Genomic DNA, 16,197 nt, shown 5'->3' with positions numbered 1-16,197 from the left:
GGTGTGATTCTACTTGGAAATCTTGTTCATCCCCATAAATGGGACTCTCAGCCTGCTTCTGACACTATAGAGTATGTGACGTTTAGTGGGAAAACTTGTGGATGGATGCAGGTACCATGTAATACAAAAAGCAACTATCTCTATTACAGTTGAGAAACCAAAAATAGGAGTTCAGGTTTGGATAAGAAAATTAAATCTTTAGTTCTGAAATAAACGAGATGGAAATCTTGTGCAAACAGATTTTCTTGTCATATGACTAGCACTTCTGCTTTCTTCATGGCCAGAAATAGAAGTGGGGGGAAAAGTCAGTAACTTAACTGACCTCTACCCCAAAGCTTTTTTTTAGAGTGAGCAAAATTCAGGAAGCTAAATTCTACATTATTTTGCTGAATGTAAGCCCACTAATAAAGCCACACGTCAGGGATGACCAAACCAGATTGGAAAAATAAAGCCCAGCACAATAGGATCGAATCTCTTTTGGAGCCTCTGGCCTCTATTGTAATACAAATCATACTCAGCTGTTTCCTGTTCTGAGTATAAGGTGGAAACTCTACTATCTCTGATATCATTGTATGGCAGCTCTCAACACCATTACAGTGAGCAGTAACACCACTGTCCTTCAGGCTGTATCACAAATTCTGTTTAAAAATCAATCTTTCTAAGTCATCTAAAATTGTCATGCTTCCTTTGAAATTTGGTACACCTCAGGTGGGTGAAGGATAGAGTTAATTAATTAAATTTCAGATCATCTGAGCCAGGGGTTCCAGAAATATAAGCCCTGGAAAAAATAGCCATTTTTCAGAAAGTTTCTAGGTGGGTTCGGGGGCGGTGGGGATTGTTTTTTTTGCAGAGTTAGAGATCAAACTATTTATGTGATGTGGGTCAAAATGAAGCATAGACTCACAGCAGATTAGGGTTGGAAGAGACCTCAGGAGGTCATCTAGTCCAACCCCCTGCTCAAAGTAGGACCAGGACCAACACCAACTAAATCATCCCAGCCAGGGTTTTGTCAAGCCGGGCCTTAAAAACCTCTAAGGAAGGAGATTCCACCACCTCCCTAGGTAACCCATTCCAGTGCTTCACCACCCTCCTCGTGAAATAGTTTTTCCTAATATCCAACCTAAACCTCCCCCACTGCAACTTGAGACCATTGCTCCTTGTTCTGTCATCTGCCACACTGAGAACAGCCGAGCTCCATCCTCTTTGGAGCCCCCTTCAGGCAGTTGGTCTCACTCTGTCACGTTTTACTCAAGGTCGTGCATGGCATCCACTAAATCTTTGAAGAACCCAAACTGGGAATGGTGTTTAAGAAAATGTACATTTTTTACAGTGTACATGCATCAATACAGAAAAACAGTCAGAAGGTTTCCATTCTCACTATTTGCTATGCTATAAAACTTGACTCTTGTAAATGCTCTAAAATCTATACAGTTTCGCAGATTACTTGGGAATTTGGTGTGCCTCATTTTTGGGGGAGCATGGAGCAGCATTAGTAATCCAAATTTGGGATCATTTGACCAAGGGGTTCCCGAGTTACAGGTCCCCCCAAAAAACAGCTTCCTTCTGCTGCCTTGCTCTACTAAACTGAGAGCTACTAAATAATGACTGACTGAATAACAGATCTCTGTGAGTTCACAGGCTCTGAATTCACCCTTCAATTAACATAACGAAGGACAAATTAATCACAAGCCCCTACTTAAAATAAAAGGAATTTGGGAGTGAGTGTCTGGAGGTTGCTACAATTTGTGAGTCATGAGTGGTAATTTTGTTTTGGGGGAATGTAATCAAAGTCTTTGGGGAAAACCAATCAGACATCTGACTGCTTCCTGGGAGGGGAGGGATCTTAGGCAGCGGAGAAATGGGTCGGGGGCTGCAGCAAGGAGAGGGGAGTTATGGGGAGGGGGATAAATGAGGATGAGTGGGAGGGGTGGGTAGGACGAGCAGGGAATGTGCTGATGCCGTTGCCACCGATGTCTCTAGTCGGAACCTTTGTACACTTGTGCAATAAAGATTTGCTAGCTCATTCTGCTTGCTACACGTTGCCTCTGTCACAATATAACGTGTTTTTATTTTAGGGGGAGGCTTACTGTGAACACAGCAGAATAGTCAGCAGCCAGTCTAACCAAAATTGTTGTCCTATTGAGTGAGGAGGAGCTGGAGACAGGATTGTGTGTGTGGAAAGGTGGGGATGGAGGATAAAGACAGGGACAGGGGTTGCAACCATAGAGGGGTTTGGGAAATGAGGATGGGTGGTAAAGAAGCCTTTGATTGGTTGTCTGAGAAAAATCTGTATTTTACTAGCCTCTGAGGGGATGGGGAGGAAGGGACAAGTGGCTGCTTCCTGATAGGGCAGATAAATGTGATGTTTCCTAAGACACATAATGCAGGGGGTTGGAACTGACAGCGCAGGTACCTTGACCATTCAGGAAAATGAAATGTGCGCGCTGCCAGTGTGTCGGTTCTGGGCGATTTCTGGATCACAAAGTTGCAGAAGTTCGCGGGAGAGCAAGGAGTACACCATGACATGGGGATTGCTGACAACAGGCTGATTTGGGTGGAGAGAGGCGGCCTGTGTTGGGATCATGTTTTGCCCATGCTACAGTGTCTAGCTGGTGACTTAAGAGGTTGTGATCTACCGGACATTGTGGTGATTCACTCGGGCAGAAGTGATCTGGGCCTTTTTCCCACTGTGCACCTCATACAGTATGTGAGAGCAGATTTGGATGGCATCAGAGATCTGTGTCTGGGAGCTGCAATAGATTTCTCTGATTTGGCTGAACAGCTGACTAATTGCTACAGTGACAGTATGAAAGCTATTAATAAGTGTTGGAAAAACAGTAATCAGGAAATTGGAGGGTTCATGGCTGACTGGAAAATGTGTACCGTATGGCATAGAAACATTATAAGCTCTGACATCCCCTGTTTCTTGTGGATGGGGTACATTGGACAGGGGTCAGATGAGCTTTCTCTCAAACATAAAACTGTCAGTCATTTGGAACAGAAATGCTATCTGTGATTTCTCTCACTGGCCCTACCACAAACTCCATTCTGAAACACCATTCTACTGCATTGTCCTTCGCTTGAGGCACTGCATGTGAGTTGGGTTACAGGAGGGAGAAAGAAGTGGCAATAGATGCATTTATATACCAGTGAATGGGAATGCAGTGAATGGGTCAGGGGTATGGCAAGGGAGGTGTGCGATAATAGGGATGGTGGAGCCAGCTCATCGGAGGAAAGGCTGACTGGCTTGGTATGCAAATAGTAAGAAGTATGTACAACTGCCTGAATGATTACTAAATCCTACCAACAATATCTGTTTTTCTTTTAAAAGCGGGAAATTCAATGACAAAAAAACTAGGTTAATGCAGAGTTAAGCTTACTTGGTGGGATGTCGTCCCCGTGCAGAATTCTGAGTTGAGCAAGACTCAAGCTTCTGAAAACCAGGAAATGCACAGTTAAGGTTGCCCATGCAACCTTAATTCTGCCCACTTTCAGCAATGCTCAGTATGCCCCCATCAACAGACATCCGTTTAGTCTGGTTCCCCAGAGTTGCAGAAATGTACAAGTGCTTTACCTCTTTTTACAATCCATTCACTGTCACCCAACTCAACATCCTGCAAAAGGATGACATACAACCAAGCAACCTTAACTCTGCATTAAAGTAGATTTTTGCCATTGAGTTGATTTTTTAACTGGTACCAGTTGTACTCTAGATGAAATAGCTGTGTATAATTTCTACATTATTTTAAAAATTCTCTGGCATAAAGCAGGGAGCTGAAAGGATGTAATGGGCCATTTTAGGTGTGAGAGGATGAGAAAAAGAAAATCTGTGAGTTAATTGTGGCCTGGGTATGGTGGGGTATTTTCCAGCTGAACATAACCTAGCTCAGTGGTTTGGGTTTCAGGTTAATCATGGCCCAACGGACGTGAGGGATACCATAACAGAACTTGTTCCAGCTAACTTGAGCCGTAACTCAGCTTGGATAGTGAAACTAGAATGCTCAGTTTCACTTTGATTTCAATCAGTTTCTCCTTCTGGTTCTCATTCCCTGGAATAAAGCTGTTGTGTTTGGATTCACAATACCACAAGTTAATGTTTACAGTTTTGAATGTTTCCACTGACTTGTTTTAACTGAATCAAAACCATTTCCATTGATATGAGTCTTTGTAAAATCCTTTCTTTAAAGAATGAAAATGTTGAGACTAAAACAACTTGTCAGTGTCCCTTCAAGGGAGTCTTAAAATGAATAGCTTCAAAGGGCTCGCCGTATCTAATTTATTATATTTTGCCAAGTTCTTGATTTTTCCAACACCATCGCCTGCCTGTATTTCCTTTCATTCCTCCCTTCTCCACCCCCATCATTATAATTCTCATATTACAGCTCCAATAGCCACAGAGAAGCAGGTTGGGACAGCTGTCACCCTTCTTTTAACCATCTCATTAATCAGAGAATCAGACATAAATCCCACATCAAGAAGAATCCAAATCTCTTAAAGAACTTGTTAAGAGTCTCGTTTAGCTGATGAATGAACAGCATCGGCCAAATGTCAAGGACTACTGAGATAAAGATGAAGGCTAAACATGTCTATGCAATCGTTCTGGGCTGCTTTAATCAACAGATTGCTTTCAAGAGCTAACCCCAAAGCCACTCTAATATTTCTATTAAAGATCCCAACATCTGGAAATTAATCAGTGGAGTCCACATCTTTTGCGCTTATTTTTCTGCAAATGCAAACCATTGTGCTGAGTGGTCATGTAGATTCTTACAGGATTAGTAAAGGCTTTAGGCCACGATCATCTAAATATCTTTGATGCCTAACTCCTATCGATTTCAGTAGGAGTTAGGTGCCTAAATATCTTTGAGGATCTGGCCCTCAGCTCCCCCCACTGGTTTATATTGCTCAGAGAGAAAGGCATTATAATCCTGAGTGCTCAAAAATTTTACTATGAAAACTATTAATCAGTTTAGAAATTGTAGACCTTCCCTTGATAATACACAGTATATCGTAAACTAGAAAGATAGATCGGCATTGCTCTCCTTTTTCTCTAGCTTCAAATGGGAGATGAATTGGTTAGTCTCTAAGGTGCCACAAGTACTCCTTTTCTTTTTGCAAATACAGACTAACACGGCTGTTACTCTGAAATGGGAGATGTTAACCCCACCCTGTGAAACTTAATATAGGTGATTGTAAGGATTAAAGGCAACCTCCAGTTTGCTTAAAGCAACCACAGTGACTAGGTGCCACAGACAATAAATGAATGATGCTGACGTTGCATCTGGCACTTGGTAAATCCTGGACACTGAGCAAAAAGAATGGAGAGAGGTACCGTGGTATGGAATGAAATGACTGTATTTAAGGACATCAGGTGAAAGAACCTCACACAGAAATAGTTCGCTTGTTATGCCTCCGGGCCAGAATACCATAACACTGTGCTGCCCTCGCTATGATGAAGGTAGGCTGGCCAAAAGATAACTCATGGGTTCCCTTGCTATTGAAAGTAGATTCTGAAGAAGGTGTTGTAGAAAGTCTGTCCCCAAGTTGTTGATACTGCCTGAGAAATATTCTGATAGTGAACAGTTGCCTTGCATCCCGAGTGCCCAGACACCATGATGATGGATGGTGTAGACATATATAGAATAATTAGCCTTGTGCTTCTAAATGTGAGGTGTTATGGGATTGCATGCAATCTTATGTTGCTCCAAAGCAGTTTCAAAGGATTTCATTTGAGCTTGCACTAGAAAATGTTACCCCTAAGTCGTTGCTTGGTGATTTCTAAGAGACTTAAGAGGTGAGGGGCTTGTCTGCACTGCTGCAGCACTGTAAATGTAGACAAGCCCCTTGACTTCTAAAGCATTCTATGTTTTTGAAGAATTTAGGCTCGGGCCGTTGGGGGCAAGGGTTACGCTCCGATGTTAGGCTTCTGAATGTCAGCGCACACTGAAAATAGCTGCTGCAATAAACTGACTATTGAGCCCATCTCTCACTCTGCAGAGATATAATATGGTTCAGAATGTACTGTAGACACAGATCAACTGGTTTTACCTGTCTTTGCGCACTGTACTTAATCTTCCCACGCCCATAGTTAATCTATTTACAAAAGCTCTGTTGTCAAAATCTATAGTTGACTTGATGCCTTCCAAGTCCAGCACAGTCTCATAAACCAATTTTCACTGGCATCAGCTAGTACAGTGATGGATCCGTTATCCCAAACGAGGGGGTCTTCAATTCGTGAGATAGATGTCATTGGGACAGAGAACTACGTGTTGTTAGTCTTATTTAATTGTACTACTGTAGCGCTGAGGAGCCCCAGTCCTGGATCAGGGCCCCGTTGTGCTAGGCACTGTACAAACACAGACCAAAAAGATGGTCCTTGCCCCAGTGGGCTTACAATCTAAATATAAAACAAGAGACAGCAGTGGATACAGCCAGAGGGGGAATATGAGGAAACAGTGAGACAGTATTGATCTGCAGGGTAGGCAGCAGTCTCCGCACACTAGCATCCACCGTAAACTCATAAATAAACTGTGACAGGGTGTATCAAACCCGCACTGGCAGCGCAGGGGTTAACAAACTGCTTTGGGCTCAAGAGGCCATGCTTCCAGTGGAGGGAACATATAAAAGGAAGCAGATCAGCTCAGTCCGGGCAGGCTGAGGAGAAGCATGGACATGTGCTGCAGATTCCTGCTGAGAGACCACTGAGGCCGGGTATCCAAGCTGCACCAAGTGCAGCGAGCCAATCGCAAGGACCGAAGGAGATGATGAGCCGCAACCAGCAGAGGAGATACCAGAGGTGGAGCAAAGGGCAGGAAGCGACCCAGGAAATGCTCTTGGGAATATGGAGACCAGAGCCCCATAACAAGGTAACTGGTTTTGAAGGGCCACGGGTCGAAACCCAGTGGAGTAGGGTGGGCCTGGGTTCCCTCTCCCCCCCAACCCCCACACTCATATCTGTTCATATTCCTCCTCCCCCCCCCCCCCCCCCCCCAACCCCCACACTCACCACTTGGTGACCTTGCCACTAAGGAAAGTGGCCTACTGGGACTCTAGCCATTAGGCAATATTGCCACTAGCTACAGCGGTATTGGGACTTCCGCCATTGTGTGGGACTCCCACCAGAAAGAGGGCGGAGCCTTGGGCTAGTGCCCCGAGGCACCCCCACCATCAGAGAGAGAGTGCAGCTCCTTGGGCCCACTCATTCACAGCAGTATGTTACTAGTCAAAATCCTCCACTCCAAGAAATAGTCACATGTCACTATTGAGGTAGAACCTGGCGGTAACAATATCATGCATTTTTTAAAGCGCGCTTTTGTCTGACTATATCCCAAGTCTACAAAATGTCATTACAAAAGTGTCCTTTTTAAAAATGTTAAAATTATGGGTTTCATTAGCTGAATGTGGCAGTCCAGCAACAGCAACAGACGATGAAGAACAGTGTTTGAATAGGGATAAGGTACAGGTGATTACACCAGGCATCCACTTTTCACTGCTGCTGAATGCGTAAAGGAAACAAGACTGAGAAAAAGGGGGAAAAAGCAGGAACATGATGGAGCTGCTCTGCAATAATTTATGAATAGTGAATGTTGACCTGATCACTGGAATGTTCACTGTATGAAGATATTGGCTTAACACAACTGTCTGAAAAAATAGTTGAAAGGACAAGAACAGCTCAAGATAGCCACTCTCAGCAAACACTTGAGAGCAGTTACGTGACAATGACAGGACTATTAGCTTTAAAGATTTTGCCTCCTTCTCCAGCCAATGTACAAAATTGGTTTCAACCAGGACAGGGAAAGACCCCTGGACACAGGAGATCGAAAGATTTATGACAAGATTTAAAAGGAACTCTTTTTCAAAAGAGGCAGCAGTAGTTTGGGGGAAACCAGATTGCAACACACTACACTGCACTCCAAGATTTACTTAGCAAATAGTACAGCATGATTTTTTTTTTTTATGAGAGCCAGTGGTTCAGGACCACAATACAGTTCTTCAGCTCATATTCTGGAGAATCTGATCATGTGAAGTATTTTGACAGGTGCTAAACACATCCCTCCATGTAAAATGTTTCCTGACATATTAAATTTTCAGAACTATTAAAATAAACCCATATCCAAAAAAAACAACAAAAGACCAGATGGCATTATTGCAGAATCTGAGCATTCTGACTGCCTGTAAATATAGCTGGAATTTTCTTTTGGAAAATACTCCACCCTCAAGGTCAAATAACTACCTGCTGTGTTTTACATTCAGATTTATCCCTTCTGACAGACAATTCCGTATGAAATATATTTAGGCAATCCCTCACATTTGACTGTAAGATTCTTCATTCATCGTGCTAGCCCAGGGGCACACTTTACCAAGGGAGTTCCCACAATCCCAAGGCAGTTATTAGAGAGGGTTAGAATTAAAATAGATAGAGACCTAAGCTCTCACTTGCTCCCTCATTCTTTACATACAAAATAAAACCCTAACAGACTGTTATTTAGGTTGCAAACTCAAGCATTCAAAAGTTAGAAAATGCTAGTGTGACGGTCCCCGGCCCCCCCGAAATACTGGGATTTCACTGAGCCTCTCCTGCTCAACCAGCCTGGGTTCCCTCTCCCTGCTTTGCTGAATTAGGCTCTCTGACCTCTTGCAGCACACACACAGAGATAGGGCCACACCCTGCTGCAGATACAGACTGAAGTCAGCTCTGTGTGAGAGGGTTTACCCAGCACTCACGTGCACACCCCTTTTGGGAGATAAACCCAAAATTATACTGTCTTGCACTGTATAGAAAAATCTGCACAGCGCAAGTTTATAAAAATCTGCCCTCTTCCTCAATGTGAAGAGAAATGTGCATGACTTCTTGATCCCCCCAGTTAGAAATTACATAAACTGGGTTTAATAATAAACAAAATAAGTTTATTAACTACAAAAGGTAGATTTTAAGTGGTTAAAGAGATAGCAAACAGAACACAGCAGATTACCTTAGTAAATAAACAAAAGTCGCAAACTGAGTTTAACACACTAAATAGGTAGGATACAAATTAGCAAATTCTCACCCTGAGTGATAAACTGGCTGGCAGATTCCTAAGGCAAGTTGCCTTGGCTTTTCCAGGTTCTCTTACACAGGCTAAAAATCCTTCCAGCCTGGGACCATCACTTCCCACAGTTCAGTCTTTGTTCCTCAGATGTTTTCAGGTGTGTTGTTGTAGGGAGCGAGAGCTCCCCTCATGTTGTCATTGTCCCTCTTTTATACCCCCCCCCCCACTTGCTGGAAAGCTTTTTTGCTGTGACCTGGGTCAAACAGTTCCCATTGTGTAGAGCTATCTCTGAGAGGTTTCTATTGCACACAGTTCCTGGGGTAATCCTTGTGTTTGCGTGCATTTCTTCAACAAGCCACTAACATTGTTTGGCCTCATCCAATGTAGCACATTTGAAATACAGAGACATGGTCAATATTCCCAGCTTCAGATACAAAAATGATACATGCATACAAATTGGATAAACACATTCAGTAAATTATAACCTTTCCAATGATATCTTACAAGACCCATCTTGAATAAAGTATATCTTAGTGATACTGTATTCATATCATAAGCATATTTCCATAAAGAATAGGGCGTGTAACGTCACAGCTAGATTTATGGTTGCCCATGTAACCTTAATTCTGCCCTCTTGTGCATCCATCCTATGCACTGAATAAAGCAGGGGTCCCCTGGGAAATATAGCATGAGATGACGCAATTAAAGAGTGTATCATAATGTGGGTGCACAAGGGGACCATGAGCACCTTAGAAGTAAATTCTGAATGTGGTGGTAATAATTATTGAATCTTCCCCTTTCCCCAATACTCCGTGGATACTTCATGCCGCCTAAATGCTGATATAACAATTTGCTGCTACTATAGTAGTGCGTTTCAGAAAATTCGTGCAGTCTTAGTACGCCTTTAGCAACCCTTTTTCTCAGGGTTACTAAAACTGCAAAAGGCAATTAGCGCTGGGTGAACAGCTCGGGCAGAAATTTGAGCCTGCCTGAACCATCCACATTTACATCTAACCCATGAATCCCAAATTTGGCTTGGCAGAAAGCTATTAGATGTCTGCATTTTCAGTGTTTTGCTGTGTCAGGACTCAAACATCTTATGCTCTCTGGGCCCATCCCATGGCAATAGCATGTATAGGAAAATGACTAAGCAAACTCTACTCTGGTAGAGCATCCCCAGAGCATAGGAGGGAGGAGTTCAAGTTTGCCAAACTTCAAATATGTTTTTAGGGATAAGCACTTGATATAGTTAGAATTTTGCTGTCAAACACAAACATATCATGCCAATATTAATAGTACATCCGATCTTCTTAGAGTGAGGTTCTATACTGAAAAGCAGCTCTGGGGAAATGGCAGCATGGGGATCCATGTATATTCACTCAGTCTCTTTCAGATTCCAGTTTGCTCGGATTACAAGGGAAAAGATGGCTTTTCTATCTGCCAGCTCTGCAAATTCACTCCTGGATCTCTGAAAAATCAAGCTTTTTTCCTTCTCCCTCACATTATCACTCGGGCCCTACCAAATTCACGGCCATGAAAAATGCGTCACAGATCCTGAAATCTGGTCTCCCTGCTCTGTGAAATCTGGTCTTTTGTGTGCTTTTATCCTATACTATACAGATTTCAAGGAGGGAGACCAGCATTTCTCAAACTGGGGGTTCTGACCCAAAAGGGAGTTGCAGGGGGATCACAAGGTTATTTTAGGTGGGGTCGCAGTATGACCGTCCTTACTTCTGCGCTGACTGGGCAGCTGGAGAGCGGCGGCTCTTGGCCGGACGCCCAGCTCTGAAGGCAGCGCCCCGCCAGCAGCAGCGCAGAAGTAAGGGTGGCAATACCATACCATGCCATCCTTATTTCTGTGCTCTGCTGGCTGTGGCCGTTCTACCTTCAGAGCTGGGTTCCTGGCCAGCAGCCACCGCTCTCCAGCTGGCCAGCTCTGAAGGCAGTGCCGTCACTAGCAGCAGCGCAGAAGTAAGAGTAGCAGTACTGCAACCCCTCCTACAATAACCTTGTGACCCCCCCCCCACACACACACACACACAACTCCTTTGGGGGTCAGGACCCCTAAAATTACAACACTGTGAAATTTCAGATTTAAAGAGCTGAAATCATGAAATTTACCATCTTTAAAATCCTATGACCATGAAATTGACCAAAATGGACGGTGAATTTGATAGGTCCTTAATTATCACAAGCAATACAAATTATTCAGGGAGAATTTAGTTGAAAATTGTGTCAGTGAATGACAGGCCAATAAAATTGTTTGTTCTGCCATAGTGCTTTGGGCTTCTCAGTACAAACTTCTGGTTGTTGGTAAAGAAAGCAGATATGCCATGAAGATCCAAAATTACCATTTTTAGAGATACAGTATTCTTCTGACCATAACAACACTTTAAGTTTTCTGTCCTAAATGTACTTGTATCACAGATTTAGAACAAAACTGATCACAAAAGAAAGCTGGTTCTTTATATTAAACATTCAAACAGTCCTAGGAAGTTATGACTTTCTCTAACATTTCCACTATGGGAGACTTCCTTATGAGGGAAAATTTTTCAAAGACTTGGGTGTGTATGAGGTGTATGAAAATGTCACTTGTGTCAAAAACATCCCTCCAACCCATCTAAAAGCAATTTTGCAACAGGGGGTGCCTAAGAGAGAGCGTTTTTTGAGGATTTCCTAATGCAAAAGTCAAAACTCAGGCAGGCAAGGGTCATAGTCTCGCCCCCAAAGTATCTGTGTCCAATTTCGCTACCTGCAATGCAATTTCGCTACCTGTCTAAAGCTCTGTCTACACTGCAATCAGGTTAAAGCATGGTTCTGTTTTCCAGTGTAGACAGGGGTTAACTGTGTTTAAATAGTTGCGCTGAAGCCATGACATGTCCACCAGAGCTTTGAAGATTGACTGAAGGGCCCCAGTGTATATCCAAAACATATTAAGGCTGTAGCACATCTGGTAAACATAGTTTTGCCCTGTCTACATTAGAAAATGGAACCTTACTTTAACAATTTTGGAGGGTAATTATAGTGTTACTACAAAAAGAAAAGGAGTACTTGTGGCACCTTAGAAACTAACAAATTTATTTGAGCATAAGCTTTCGTGAGCTACAGCTCACTTCATTGGATGCTTATGCTCAAATAAATTTGTTAGTCCCTAAGGTGCCACAAGTTCTTCTTTTATTTTTGCGGATACAGACTAACACGGCTGCTACTCTGAAACCTATTGTGTTACTGGATACTCTGACGCAATTGTATTTGCAATACCCAAAACCAAAGAGGACAACTGAGTTAAGGTGACTGACTGTTCATGTGGATCTTATTGTGATTGCTGTTGAAATTCCATTTTGCATTTGAACTCCTTACTTTGCCATGCCACAGGAAATAACCTGCAGAAGCTTAGCTCTGTTCACTGATCTTTTAAAAGGAAAATATTTTATTTTTCTTTCACGTGGATGGTTTTTCCTAAGAGTTTATTTAAGGCAGTTGTGCTCCAAAGAACTATCTGTATACCTTTGTGTTTCCTGGCTTGTATAGCCCCTTTTTTGGGGCGAAAATGAAGAAAATGCTACTGAAGAAAATTGATGGGCTAGCAAGAACTCTGGTTTAAGCTTGAGCTGGCTACCTGCATTGCCAGTAGCCAGTAATTAAAGCTCAGACTGGCTGAGTCAGGTGCCTAAGCACATTTTTAACACATTTGGGCAGCATTTGTTGTGCACTGCAAATTTGGTTGGGTCTTCAATCCTCACACAGGATGGTGCTAAAATGCCCCAAATCGGCATCTCTGAAAATCAAGAACTTAATTCTGCCCCTGTTGAAGTTAATGGGAGGCCTTGATGGGAGCAGAATTGGGGCATAGACTCCTTAATTTTAAATCACCAATTTGTTTCCCAACAGAAAAAGAAAGCGGAAGCCAGTCTAGAGAAGAAGTGTTTAATTGTTTAAGGTGAGATATACGGGTGTTGGTTACACATTTAAAAAACCTCACCCAGGTTTCCTTAAGCTAGTTCCAAGAATTTGCAGTCACCAAGTTGTTTGACCATCTTTTACCTGCTGGTTGACGCTCTTTTACATTTGATGCCTTATCAATCTGAATGTATTGCTGACGAACTTTCAAACATTTGCAATATTTACTTACTTAATGAGCACTAATCAACAGCAGGAGCAGTCAGCAGTTTAAGAGAGAACTTTGAAATCTCAACTTCTTGTTTGGAAGATAATTGACCACAAATAATTGTGAGGTTGAGAGGCCAGAGGCAGAAAACAATATGGAGTGGGAGAATTCTGTGTGGTAATTTGGATTTAGCTGCCAACTTCTATGTAATTTTAGGGCTAGCCATCTGAGCTCGCACCTCAGTCACCAGACTGGGAATGCTCTTGTGAGTTCCTTGTGATTCTCATCTGCATCAATATTTAAAACAAGACAAAGGAAACATATTTGCTGCTTCTCTTAATTGGTCTAATTTCCTGATATTTTATATAGTTTGACATCCTGGGGCTCTTGTGAAGGATACACCAGACACATAAATTATTGGAGACTGATGTAGAAATTAAAGGCCTTGTCCCGCAATGCTGACACAAGCAGCCTGCTCATGTTCACTGGGACCACTCAAGTGACTCATGTGAGTACGGGCTGTAGGGTTGGTTCCTAAAGATGGAGCTCAGTGAAAACCAATGGTCCAGTCATACTAACCAATACTAGTCCTTATTCATACTAGCCATGCCACTGCAGCCAATAGAGCTTTAGTATTCAAAAGGGTTTGGGGGAATGGGTCCCAAATACCGCATCTCTTTTGAGACATCCTACAGATATAAATTTGATGTACCAAAGGGCACCTGAACACTTTTTGACTGATAAATATCACTTCTTTTAGGGTTTAAGTTATATTACATATAACAATGTCTCAGTTCCTTAGCAGAAGATGTAATGGCAATGTATGGGAGGCTATTAGGAGAAAAGGCTGGATTTCATTTTATTTGCTTGCTTCAGAGATATAAATCAATCAGGAGTTTTACAAAGTGTCACTAATTAGAACTCATTGAAAGAAAACACTATTCCAACCCTACTTACATTATTTTGCTGTTCTCCTTCTGCTGAAAGATGCTATTAGTGCTTTCTAACCATATGCCACTAGTAAGTCTTAGCTGAGTTACATAGATATTTGAGCGGTACATACAGGAGGAGCTGTAAGTGACTGTTTGGAGCAGGAGACTGGGAATCAGCACTAGGGTTGGTCAAATGTTTTCTGTCAAAACTTTTTTTTTTTATAACAAAAAATTGAATCTTTGACTAAATGAATTTTGTTTAGAGAAAGTGTCTGCTTTCTTCTAAAATGTTCATCAGAAAACCAAAAATCTGAAAACTGAAAGCTTTTTGGCCAAAAAAACTATTTTTTGTTCGTTTTATGCCACTGAAAAATGTGGTGGGGAGGGATTATACTCAGTTTTTTGACAAAAAGTCAAAATTTTCCACAGGGAAAAAAAATCCAGCTCTAGTCAGCACTTCTGGGTCCTGTTGTTCCCGGGCCTGTTTCACTACTGCATTGCTTCTGCTTTCTTCCACTGTAACGCCACTGATTTCTGTGGAGTTACACCAATGTGAAGCTGGCATAATATTGTGGTGAATCAAGCCTGCTGTCTCTGTAGCTGACTGCCCCAGTGACCTTGGGCAAGTCATTTATGGGCAAATTTTCAAAAGGGGTGTTTACCTGTGGTTGCCTCCATTTTGGAAGGGGTATCTTTAGTGGCTACACTCTCTGGGCCTTAGTTTACTCACCTACAAAATGGACATAAGCATAACAGAGGGGAGGGGCGGCTTTTCCATCATTAATTGTTGTGGGCTTGGATAAAAGGGACTGTGTATAAGTGCCAAGTATTAGAACTATGATGTAGATGCAGTGGGATTTCTTTGTGCTCTCTTACTACTGAACAAGATTTATGGTACATAACAATGAAATAGAAATTACAGTGAACAAGCAATATGCTCTGGCTGTGCAGATTATGGACATTCCAGATACAAACTGGGGATACCTGATGTGCTTCTTTGCCTGCCATATCCTGAAGGCGCTTCCGGCTATTTTGTAGCAGCACTAAAGATGCGTGAGCCTTAGGAGCACTCTGAAAGGTCTGGGGTATGAGTGTGCACACTGAGGTCATGTCTACACTTCAAAGCAAGGAAATAATTTTGGAGTTGGAAAAATCCACAGTGGGGGCCGTAGCCATGCAAGTGTGCAGGGCCACTAATATTCTCCTGCTACACAGAACAGTGACTCTCTGCAATGTACAGCACATGTGCAGCTATGGGGTTCCCGAACTGTAGTGGAGCAATAGATGGCAGGCACATCGCTATTTTGGCCCCAGAGCACCTTGCCATAGAATGGGCTACTTTTCATTATAATGCAAGCACTGGTTGATCACCAGGGGTGCCTCACTGACATCAGCATTGGCTGGTCATGGAAGGTGCATGATGTGTGCATCTTTAAGAACACAGGACTGTTCAGAAAGCCAGAAGCAGGGACTGTCTTTCCTGACCGGCAGATTCCCACTGGCAATGTTGAAATGCCAGTAGTGATCCTGCCTACCTGGCTCATGAAGCCATGCACTGGTCACCTTGACAGCACCCAGGAGAGATTCAACTACGAGCTCAGCAAGTGCAGAATGACAGTTCAATGTGCTTTTAGTACACTGAAAGGACACCGGTGTTGTTTACTCACCAGATTGGATATCAGTGCAAAAAATATCCCCATGGTTTTAGCTACCTGGTCTGTCCTGCATAATACTTGTGAAGGAAAGGGGGAGAACTTCCAGGGTGGAGGGCACAGGTGAAGTGGCTGTCTGCTGAGTTTGAACAGCCAGTTACACGGGCTATCAGATGAACTCAGCAAGGAGCTATATGGCTTAGGGAAGCTTTGAAAGAGCCTTTAACAGCCAGCCACAGCAATGTTCTGTGGTGTACTGTGCTCAACCTGGTGCTGCAGTCTGGGGGCCTGTTAAGAATCATGTTTTGCTTGCTGCACAGCTGTGCATATATCCCTGCCAGATCTTGCTGTACATTTCTGACAAGTGTACTGTTTGCCACTCATCCTGTGGATTGTGAGTGTACAAGACCATTATGTTTACTGTCAGTAGGCATGGTATGCCATGTGCTGTAAAGTAATAAAGATGAGTCACTTTCAAA

This window comes from Chelonia mydas, chromosome 1 (assembly GCF_015237465.2).
Source record: "Chelonia mydas isolate rCheMyd1 chromosome 1, rCheMyd1.pri.v2, whole genome shotgun sequence".
NCBI lineage: Eukaryota > Metazoa > Chordata > Testudines > Cheloniidae > Chelonia > Chelonia mydas.
This window is presented reverse-complemented; position numbering follows the sequence as displayed.